At 39.8% G+C, this 12,026-nt stretch overlaps 1 long non-coding RNA gene across 1 annotated transcript; it reads right to left on the reverse strand.

Moving 5' to 3' along the window:
* Window positions 1–3,527: 3,527 nt before the first annotated feature.
* LOC117826520 lies at window positions 3,528–4,160 on the reverse strand. The gene is made up of 2 exons (XR_004634057.1): window positions 3,981–4,160; window positions 3,528–3,751 (listed from the first exon to the last, which is right to left on the reverse strand). It is a non-coding gene; the product is annotated as an uncharacterized LOC117826520 (long non-coding RNA).
* Between the last annotated feature and the right edge of the window lie 7,866 nt (window positions 4,161–12,026).

Below are 12,026 nucleotides of genomic sequence, written 5' to 3' on the forward strand. Positions count from 1 at the left end.
AATAGTCCTCCTCACTGGGAGGGAAACGCTGCTGAGGAAAACAACTCACACACCGGATATTTCACTGTTTGAAATGTTCTTGCATATATTCAGGCAGAAAGATGTGACTGTTTTAGATCATGCCTCAGAGGCTTTTATGTTTATACGCGCGTGTACTTCGCGTGCACCTGCACACAGGTGACAGTGAGACAGGTGGGGCATAGCCTGACGTGAATAAGAGTACAGAATACAGTCAGTGTCAGTTTCCAGACGCAGCAGTGTCTTACAGATAAACTTTGTTTTCCCACGGACTGTATGGTTTTGCATTTATGCGCTTAGTGATAAACCTGATCGAAGTATTGACTGACAGAGATTAATGACGTGGCGCAGGCCAGTGAAGGGCTGGAGTGGGGGATGAAGCAGGTCACAAAGTAAGTTAGGATCCCAGCGCTCACCAATGAAAGAACATCCCGCGGGTCTTAGCTCAGGAAGTTCAATCTCCAAGTCCGGAGATTAAGTTCACTCTGTGTTTTTGTCAGACTTAATCATATTGTTTTATTTAGCCCACGTTGTTAAATGAGACATAGTGGGGAAAAAATAAGTAAGGCCTGTCTTTGCCTTAACAGCCTGATTGTAGTTAGAATTTATTGCGATGGTGAGCCTTTTATTACTGGAACAAAGAGCCCAAACTTCTGAAAAAGTTTGGTCACTTGTATTTTATATTCAATCTTTTTTATTTCTAAAAACTTGTACTAAACACTTGTGGCTTAAAAACATCTTAACCAGTTAGTTTCAGCTTTATAGACTTATTAAAAAAATTATGGTAGCCTACTCCTACCACTACTGATATCCTACTGCATGTATAGGCTAATTATGCAAGGTTACAATAATAATAATAATAATAATAATAATAATAATAATAATAATAATAATAATAATAATAATATTTGACTTGTTTTTACGAAACTCGATTAAGTGTTTGAAGTCAAACGTGAGTCTTCCCAGTGCCCCGTGCAACAGAAATAAAGGCTCGCGGAGCAGGGCTCGGTTCCGGTGATTGATGTGAGGACCATCAGCTTTTTCAGATGGCCGATATTCAGATGCTGTCCGGTTCATCTCACCTGCCTCGTGTATGTGTGTCTGGGTGTAATGCTTTGTGTAAACTATGGGCGGGTTAAAAGTAAAATTGAAAACCTCTGAAACAGTTTTGCACTTTATTTGAAGCTATTCTATCTTATTTATTGATTTCTATTTTGATATTTTCGCCAGGGACTTTGTTTGCTGCACTTGAACCGTCGAAAAGAAAAATAATATATAGCCTATAGCTTGTCCCACCTTCGTTATTATTCGTTAGTCTGACATAATAAGCGCAATATTCTGCTGTGTGAATGGTCAGCCAACGTGACAGGCCTGAATAAAGCAAAATAAGGCTTTTCTAAAAGACTGAGTTGTAAGTAGGCTAGTTGTAAAGAAATGAATAAATATTCTCTTTTTGGGGTGTGTGTAGGGGTCCATTAAGAAACCTAAAATTTAACTATAAAGAAATAAGGCCTGCATTTTCATTTTAGGACTAGCTTATAGGGTATTGTTTATTATTAAACGCTTCTTATTTACAAATAACATATGTGTCCGGAAATAGACTCACTTTCTCTCTCTCAAACACACACACACACACACACACACACACACACACACACACACCCTCTCTCTCTCTCTCTTGAGTAAAATCATTCACAGGCCTCAAAACAAACCTGACAAATAAAGAGTCAGACTTTAAGATGATGCAGGTTTTTTTAATTTTTTTTTTTTATTCTTTACTTTAATTTCATATATGTTAGTTTTCGGGGCACGGGGTCAGCAATAATTCAGAAAGGCCCATAAATGAACCGGAAACGTCCGCGCATGCTGCCTGTTATTTCTGGTTATCATAAAGCTCTGTGGTTAAGCTGTTCCACCCCAAAGTTCAGAAATTGATCGCTGGTGCTCGATATATTGATCATCGATCACTTCAATCTCAATCTGCTCTGTTTGCTAAACACGGAGGCATTTGTGTGAGATCGTTTCGGCGGGTTTGACCTGTAGCACATGAGTGACCGACCGAAACCTACAACATGTTGGAAAAAATAAATGGCAGGCGTGTTGTTTTATTATCTATCGAGCAGAGGACATTAAAAACTTGAGCTCCACACTCCTTTCAATAAAGCTCATAATGATATCAGTGTCGGCCTGTGATAAAGCTCCTCACATTGATGGAAATTCATATCGATGACGGCAAAGAAAAAAAAAAACCCTGACTAATCCATTAATTTATACAGTAAAATGAGAGAAATTAGAGGTGTCTCTCCTTTTTCGTTTATATTAAAAAATACCGGCTATGATATAAATGAGTTATTTATTTTTTAGTAGGCCTTTATTTCGGTGCACTCGTAAATTAGCCACGGTTGTTTTTTCCCCACGGTTCGACACTTACAGGCCAACACCAGGCGTCAGAAATTGAAGCTTTCAGTTTGTTCTTTCATTTCTGAAGATTCTGAAGAAAATATCCACGTGTGTTAATGTGAAAACAACAGATGAGACCTACATTGAGCATTGCAGATGATATTGATATTGATATGATATGATCATTTATTTATTCACTCATTTAGAATTAACATTTTAGATATAAGGAAAAACGTTTTAAATTATCTGAATTAAGGGCAGAGGAATGCCTTTTATATACATTTCTGTTAATATTCCAAGTCTTATAATTTTAAATATAGCAAGTTTTCACATCTATTTATAAAATTAGATTGATTTTTAATTTGTTATCCATTCACATGTCTTTCTTCCATTTTTACATGCTTTACATTTTCTGAGATCTCTTATGCTAATTTGTTTCTGTTTATAAAAAAAAAAGAATATGACACACTGGATTCTTCTGTCGGTCAGTTCATCTTTTTTTTTAAATATATGGAAAACAGCTAAGAAGGTGCTTTCTCCACCTAGTTTCTTTTATCAGGAGGTGGTTCCTTCATTGAATTGTGTTTTTTGTTTTTGTTTTTGTTTTCTTTTTTGGAGATGGTGCTACAGTCACTCTGATCTTCTTTGTTTTAGACCTAGGACTACAGGTAACCTTCATTGCAATCTTTTAATTAAGAGTGGAATAAACACTCAAATCATATAATGTAAGGAAATACAAAAACACCCTCAAGTTTCAACAGTATCTGTGATTATGAAAATGAACATCAGGCTTTATTGTGGATATTGAAAAACACTTACATTTTTAGATTTTTTGCAACATATGAGCCATATTTTTAACCGTTAAAAAAGAATAACATTTCACTAATTAAAAACCTGCAACTTAAACTACCTGCACAGCTGGAACAATACTGATAAAATTAAGATCTCCATATTATTAATTTAAACTCTCCAACAGCTGTGCAGCATTTTTAGTTCACAATGAACGATTGCTGTTGAAAGTTTAAAAAGAAGGACATTGAAAGTTCTCTCTTTTAGCTCTGAGTCATATGTTAAGCATTTAGGAGTCATATTTAAACGGTGACACAATCATTTGTCATATCTCTTTATTAACTGAAAATGCACAGGAGTACAACTTCTCCAGCATCGGTATCCTCTCAGGCACCGGTTGCTAAGTAACAGAAGGAGAGATGTATTGAGACAGAATAGTCAATCAATTCTCCTGTGAAGTGTGCGTGCATGTGTGTGTGCGCGCATGTTTGTGAGTGTGTGCTGGTTTGCCAACCGTACAGCCACATTGTTTCCGCAGTTAAGTCTGTAAGTAAAGGATGGGAGGATGAATATGTGTTTTCAAAGCAACAAAGACAACTTAAAATATTAGAAATAACCCTTTATCTCCAGAGGATATATTGTCTTGAAAGGTAGCATCTGATTTAACTGGATCACAAATTCCTGGATAGTTTCCCACACTTGTCATTTTAGCTGTTTAATGATAAGGATAACATTCCCCTCAAAGCATTTCAAGTTTTAAGATCATACGTCACCTTATCCTCCTGCAGGGATTATCTGCTCTTCATCTCATCCCTCAGTGCAGTTTGAAGCTTTTAAGGGAAACTCTTATCTTCACCATACAGAGAGCAGAGCCACAGATTATTCGCTAACTGGACCACCGGAGGATCTTATGCTGCTTGTACCCAAAAGGGACACATTGGATATCATTCACTGATCCCAGATTGAAATTAGTTTTAAAAATAAACAAGCTTAACCTTTTCAGAGTCTGTTGTTTTCAAAAGAGAGGAACAAATAGAGACTGCTGCTCGGAGTGCACATGTATTGTTGGTATTTTGAAAACTGTTGAACCAAAGGATAAGATCAAATAAAATTATATTGTAACTCTTAAAATCTATATTTGCTGATGTAGTAAAAAGATAAAAAGGCAAATACCTGTGTTTTTGTGTATTTTTATTTATCAAATTAAAGGGTTTAGGTGCAGTTTGAAATACCCTGTACAAGACAAAAATATTTAAAGGAAGACAGATAAAACTGACCATAGAGGTTCTGCATAGTCTGCAAAGAAAAATGTTCTTTTCTAACTTTATGTTACAAATGTACATACAGGCAAAGCCTGGCAGGGCCACCATTGATCATAATGTATAAATGGAAATACAGTCTATCCATAAAAATCTTATTTTTTGACTTCTGTGTGAAGATATTTAAGCTGTTATGTTCCAACTGAGCTTCCAATCCTTAAAAGAATCGACAAAATTCAAAAAGAGGCATTCAAAAGACAAGTAGAAATGTACAGATTTACTTGAAACCATCTTTTCCATGTCTGTTCCCCTCAGGTCTGCTACAGCAGGAGGCTGAGAAATATGCTGGTTTCATACACTGCATTGATTTTGCCCTCGAACAAAGACAGACGGAGAGGGATGGAGGCAGGGAGCGGGGAGAAGAAGAAGAGGAGGAGTGAGAGAAATGAGAGACAGATGAAGAGCACTTGTTACAATGGTAAAAATTTCCTTTATTTATCTGACTCAAATAGATTCTGTTTGGTGATTACTGGTTACTGGAGAGAGAAAACACAAAGGTAAGCATTTGCTGTCTGAATAATTTAAGGTTCTGTGTGTTTACTTCAATGTGAAAAACACTCATCAAGCTGTCTTCAAGCACCACATTCATATAAAAAAGGCGACCCTTTACTCTACGGTGAGTGTGACACTGAGCAACAGAGTGAGAGACACACACACAGAGCAACAGGAAAGAAGAGGAGGAGAGAGAAAGAAAGAGGGAGAGGGAGAGTTGGGCTGGTGTTAAGGTGATTAGTCTGGTGGGTTGGCGATAGAGAGAGTTGATCAATAACCTATCGATCTCCCATTGCGAGTGTCAGGGGGGTAGTGGGAAAGAGAGGGAGGGCGAGAGAAAGGATAGGGAGGGAGTCGGTCCTGGCTTGACTTTTAAAAATCCTTTACTCTGCAGATGACAAATAACCCATTAGATTAGGGGGAGAGCTGGAAAATGTGGAAATCCTTCCTGCTGCACACACACACACACACACACACACACACACACACACACACACACACACACACACACACACACACACACACACTGAGAGAGAGATACACACCAGTGCACATTCCAAATGTTGCAAATATTTCTCACTTTCAAATAAGTATAGTAGGGGTGATTTTTCAGATGAAGAAATCATTTCTGCAAGTAGTGTGGAGGAACTATTGAGCTCATTGCGGTGAAGTTACTTAGCAGACCATTACTTCAAAGAATTCCTCTTGGCTGAAATATTCACTGAAGCAGGTCACACTCGATACTCAGCCTGAAGCCTTTTAAAATGTTCTGCAATAAGTCTATTAGAAACAGGTGACACATTTGCATGCACACAAAAGCAGGAAAGAAACAAAGGTGTCCGTCTCTCCTGACTTCTTATTTTAAATTTTGGGGCTGCGGAAAGATGTATGTGCTGCCTCCAAAAGGTTGTTCATTTTCAGACAAGGTCTCTGTTTGGAGCACAAAAATGGTCAAAGATCTTAAAAAATAATAAGACGTTGAAAAACATGGCTATTAACCATCTTGTCCGAAAGGCATCAGTTATTAAAGCCTGAGTTAAAGAGAGGGTTTGAACATTTTTCAAAAAAAGACCAACTGCTGATGAGGAAGTTAGCCTCTGTCACACATGTGCTCCAGAAATTTCCTAGATACTTTCAGGGGCTCTGCCACAGAAATTATCCCAAGTTACTTGTTTACACATTTCCCTCACAGTATTCCCTGTCAGGCCAGTGAGGTCGTGGACAGACGAGTTTTGGGAGGCAGAACATGGCGTAAAAAACACACTTTTTTTTTTAAAATAATATTTTTATTCTGGGTTTGAACATTAAAAAACAAACAAACAAAAAACTTACATACAAACAAACTAGAATATAAACAAGGCAGCTCAGACATTTTACAAAAGGACACTCTACTAGAAAATATAAGATACACAAAACAGGTTATACATCTTACAAATGTTAAAGGTGGACCAAGAAGATGAAAAGGTAAGTTAGTCGGTTAGGCACCCTTCATTCACATTTGCAGACATGACAGTCCCATTATGGCTATATTCAGAAAACGCACTTTTAAAAACAGATTTTTTTTTATTTATTTATTTTTTTCGCGCAGATTTGGCCTACTGGTTAAGTTGCGCGCCAATGTAGTGGGCGGCCCCTCTCCCACATGTCATTCCCCCAATCTCTCCCAGTTTCCTACACTATCCACTGTCCTCTCCCTCTATCAATAAAAGTGTAAAAGCCCCAATATATATATATATAACTTAAAAAAACAAACAAAAAAACACACTTTTTTAAATGTGCTTTTACTTCTTAACTCATCACTGACTTTTTAATTTCTGCATGGTTTTTATTATTGTCTTTTACTCATTTTAGTTCTCTTAAACCATTGTCATGTGCTTTTTTGTTTTTTTTCTCTCGCTATGTCTTGCACTCTGTAAAGCACTTTGTAAACCTGTTTTTAAAAGGTGCTATATAAATAAATGTATTATTATTATTATAATTATTATAAAAAGCATGCTGCGAAAGCCACAATGCAATCAAAGCAACAGAGCCCCACACTATGATGACAGTTTCTGCTTTTATATCAATGCTTAATGCAAGCCGGCAAATGGGCAGACATCTTTGCTATTGCTTGAAAATGATTCTCCTTCCTCATCCTTTGATATTTTTATGTATCCCTTCACATGTCACTTTTCCTGATTCACATAATTGCTGATATTGCAAAAATAAGCAAAAAGGGGGGCAAATATGAGTTATAATAAAGGCAATCCCACACAATTACAGCAAAGCTCTTGGACCATTCAGTGCTCAAGCCTTAATAATCCTGAAGAATACAATAGGCCTTATGATATAAATGTCATTGCCTGGCCTACTCGCTCACTGTGAATTTTCCAGAATATTTCCTTCTGCATTCTCACATGGCTCACCCTGATCCCGAACAGAAATCTTACTTGGCGTTTAGCAAGAAAAAATCTGGGTAAAGTAGGGATGAAAATCTCTGCTGTTTGCGTTCACACATGTAAGCAGCCCATAAAAAAATCTTGAACATTTTAGGGAGTTTTGCACAAATGCGAAAACAGCTATTGCGTACACATTTTTGTTTGCAGGTGTCCTTGTACATGTGTAATCAGTGGGAAAGAGGTCATGGTGTTACTAGGTTTGTCGCTCCCTGGTGTAATCTGAACCATGCAGGGTTTTGAGGGGTCAGAGTTGAAGGGTTAAAGGTCACTTCAAAATACCAAAGAGCCCAAAGGATGAACGTGATCGTAACAGAGGAGAGGGCGGTTATTGAGCGAGTCATCATTTTTATTGTCAGTACACTTACATACCAGAAGTCTTTCACTACAGCAGGTGGAGTTTGGTACAGGTGCATGATGTGTCAGCATCAGAGAAAAGCACACTTCTCTGTTGTGAATCAGTGCTGTGCGCTGCTTCCTCTTTGCTGAGGTTGGAGGTTTGAATGCAGAGGATGATGGATTCTGTAGGCATTGGGGTTCAGCTCTTAAGCAGCCATTATCATTACAGATCCTGCTGACTTCAGGCCTCATTTGGAGAAATAGAGAAGGCTTTTGATATCTGAGTGAAGCCATGTTTCAGAATGGTTAATGGACAAAACACAACCTCTTTGTCTTTCCTTTGTTTCTCACCCACACGCTTGGCTCTCTCATCCTTCATTCTGCTTCCATGTCCTAATTTTCCTCCCGTTTCTCTTCCTCCTCCTCCTCCTGCGCCTGGTTCTCTCCTTCCTCTGTCCTTGTCTCCTGTGTGTGCCACAACTCCCCCCCCCCCCCTCACTTGCCCCACCTGCTCGAGCCCCTCCCCCTACCCACACTGTTCCCGCTACCACGCAGTCTCTCAAATAAACATAGAGATATTGACAAGTGATGGGCCTTGGAGGCATAGATCATCAGGGGAGGAAAGAGGACTTGGCTGGGATGAGGCCAGGCTGAATGGGTGGAGGGGTTTCCCTATCATCCACCCAGCAGAGCTTCTTTGGCAAGTGAGTACCCACCAAAGCTGTCGACTGAGTCTTAACACTCCATCATTTCAATCACTTCTTCTACAACATACAATTATTTCAAGATGGAAGAAATAGGGGCAATTTCCTCAAACACAGACACACATTTGCATAGATCAACCACACACACACACACACACACACACACACACACACACACACACACACACACACACACACACACACATAAATAGTCCTTACACCAGCCTCTACACTCCACTTTATCATCTGTAAACTGGATAAGGTGCTGCTAACAATGTGCAAAGGGCCAGTTGGTCAATACTCCAATTACATAGATGAGGGTATGGAAAGGGCAAATTATAGCCAATCAGTGAAGTGCTCTTACTGTCTTCCAGCAGGAGCTGCCCCGCTGACCCCTGTTTGAAGACCCTGAGGCCAAAGGTCGGCTCTCCTGGGGTCAGAGGGCATTGTCATGCAGGCTGACCAGAGAGGTGTTGCTATAGTAACGGCACTGACCAAAAACGGCAAGGTGTGGTGTTCAGGAGGTCAGAGGTCAATTAGAATGTTCTGAGCATGGATGTGATGTTAAAAAACTTGTTGAAGTTGCGTTCGCAGTAGCTGGTTAAAATGAATAGAGGTGAAGAATTCATGAATGGTGCACTTGTGTTTTTGAATCTCAGTTTGCAGGATTTTTTTTTTGCATGTTAGTTTTGTGTTTGTGTGTTTCTAGATTAACAATGTTACTGTCGTTGCAGCGCATTAGCTATTAATGCCTTTGTTTTGGCTTTTTGTCTCCAATTTCTCATTTGCAGCACATTTCTGACATTGTAATTGTTTTTTGACTGTGTTTTCAAATGTGCATGGTTTGTGAATTTGCAGCACTGTTCTCCTAATTAAGACTGTTAAGCTGTTGCAGACTGGTTAGACTTGTCTGACACCTTTAAATCAGTCTACTGTACTTGATGAAATTGCATGATTCCATCTTCTTTGGGATGTATTCACATGGTGGAATATGCAAATTGATCGCATCTGGCTCAACTTTACAGGTACTCCCCTACCCCTGCACCATCTTCAAACCAGTGGCATCGCTCTCATTCTTCCCTCCCACAAGGCACCTATCTTGACTGAGGCCTTGCATTGAGTTGAGTGGTTTCTGCAGGTTATCAAATGTTATCAAATCCTAAATGTTTCGTCAAATTAAGCCCATGACATCTCCAAGAGGCTTAAGAGTAGAGCCAGCGTCCTGAAACTACTCCCACTGTCCACCACTCAACTCAATGCGGTTTGGTCTATTGCATGGTTTTGTCCCTTTTTAGCCAAATCCACCTGGATGCTGCCTCTGCCTGCTTGGTAATGTTGGCTATCAGCCGCTTCCTAGCCAGGCCTTCAATTCCAAGCAATCCAAGAGCTCCTCGGAGTGATTTCCCTGCGAAGCCCCTACAGCCGACTTCCACCGGTAGATTCCAGGTCTTCCACCCCTTCTGCTGGGTCTCGAGGATGAGGGCTTGATATTTTGATTTCTTGCGTTCATGTGCCTCCTCTATCCTCTCTTCCCAGGGCACCGTCAGCTCGATAAGAGCAACCTGCTTGGTACTCTTAGACCAGAGGACGATATCGGGTCTGAGATAAGAATACACTTATATGCTGCTTACAATATGGGTGTTTCACATGGGAATTTTCACAATGTCTCAAAGTTATATTTGGTACTTCATAAATTAGGATTTACATTTTTAATAATTGGAGAACCACTAGACAAAGCTACAATTTAAAACTAGCTTCATAGCTGTGACACTTAAATGCTTCTCCTTTATTGGTGTATCAGCATTTAAAGTGCTACAGATGAGAAGATTCTGAACTGAAGCAGTGTTTTGCTGCAGGTCTTAAGCCTGTGTGCAAAAGAGAACATTCAGTTTCTTTCAGGTATTCACCTTATGACAACCCCTTATAACAACTGTGAAATATGTAAGACACACCCAACCTCATTTCTGGGAGGACATACTGTATCTTTTCCCTTAAGGGCTTTATGCTATGTTGCACCATCCTTGATGTACACAGCCCTCTTATGCTGAGGGTAAACCCAAAATACAACCATTTTTATTGATTTGTTCTCACAGGACCTTTTCATAAAATTACCTATTTTCTGTTTTGGGTCCTCTGAATATTTTAACTTTCAAACCTAATACTCTTCCGGGCAAAATTATGAGTTTTTGAAGCATTGCCAAAATAAGACAAGAGACATGTTAGTTCATAAGGAGAGTTAAATGGTGTGTCACTGTCTTCAGTGGACCCACTTCACAAATATCATTCTCACGATCCATGTACTTGCTTTCTTGACCTTGTGGGATGGTTTTCATTTTTTTCACATTTTGAGCCATTAAAACAGATCACTGGTGAGTCTGATTTGCACGTCACAAACCCCCCAAAAATGTGCTGCACTGATTTACATGAATTCCCTGAGGACTTCCCTGTTCTCAGCCTGAGCATACCCCCATATTTTAGGCCCTTTTCCTTAAGTTGTTGGTACAGCTGAAAAAAAGACAGGGAGAGAGCAGAAAGAGTGGGAATGACATGCTGCAGCAAAAGGCTGAGGACTGGAGTCAAACCTGATGTGGCTTTATAATGATAGTTTGATAAATGATGAAAGGTATTTTAATGTATCTTAAAGTTTTATTGTTCATAGATCAGGATTTAAATAAAAAAGGGGAGAACCACTGCAGGGTCACATCATTTCATGTCTTCCAACTGCTTTGGACTCGCACCAGTTTGCCTACAGGGCTAACAGGTCCACAGGACGCCATTGCCACAGCTCTCCACACTGCTTTGAGCCACCTAGAGCAGCAGGGGAGCTATGCAAGGCTTCTTTTTGTGAATTTTTAGCTCTGCTTTAAATACTATGCTCCCCAACAGACCGGTGCCTAAACTAGCAGAGCTTGGACTGTTTCCTTCAATCTGCTGCTGGATCCTGGACTTTCTGACACATCACTCCATTGAGAGGAAGTCCCCACACCTCCTCAACCATCAGCCTCAGTACCGGCTCTTCACAGGGCTGTGTGCCGAGCCCCCTACTCCACACTCTCTACACTCATGACTGCACCCACGTCCGCTCCAGCAACACCATCATTAAGTTTGCAGATGACACCACTGTGGTGGGACACATCTCTGGGGGGATGAGTCGGCATACAGGGACAAGGTGGAGCGGCTAACTGGATGGTGTAAGGACAATAACCTGGTCATGGTTTGCATTTCAATTTTGTACAATGACAATAAAGATATATTCTATTCTATTCTTCTTATTATGTATTACCTTGGTCCCTGTACTATAGTTAAGCTAATGTAGAGTATCCTCCATGCCTTAACAATGGTACACTAAGCTGGTGCATCACAGGTGTCTCTTTGTTTTTGTTCTCTGCAGGTTGATCTGGGCCTTCCCTATTTGAGAGTGACATCAGAAACACTGGAGTGGCATTGTTGCATTCCTAAATGACAGTTGGCATACTTCTTTCCAACTGAGCCACAGGATGCCTCTTAGATCAAGCCTAAAGGTAATGGAT

Source organism: Notolabrus celidotus, chromosome 15, assembly GCF_009762535.1.
Source record: "Notolabrus celidotus isolate fNotCel1 chromosome 15, fNotCel1.pri, whole genome shotgun sequence".
Taxonomy (NCBI): Eukaryota; Metazoa; Chordata; class Actinopteri; order Labriformes; family Labridae; genus Notolabrus; species Notolabrus celidotus.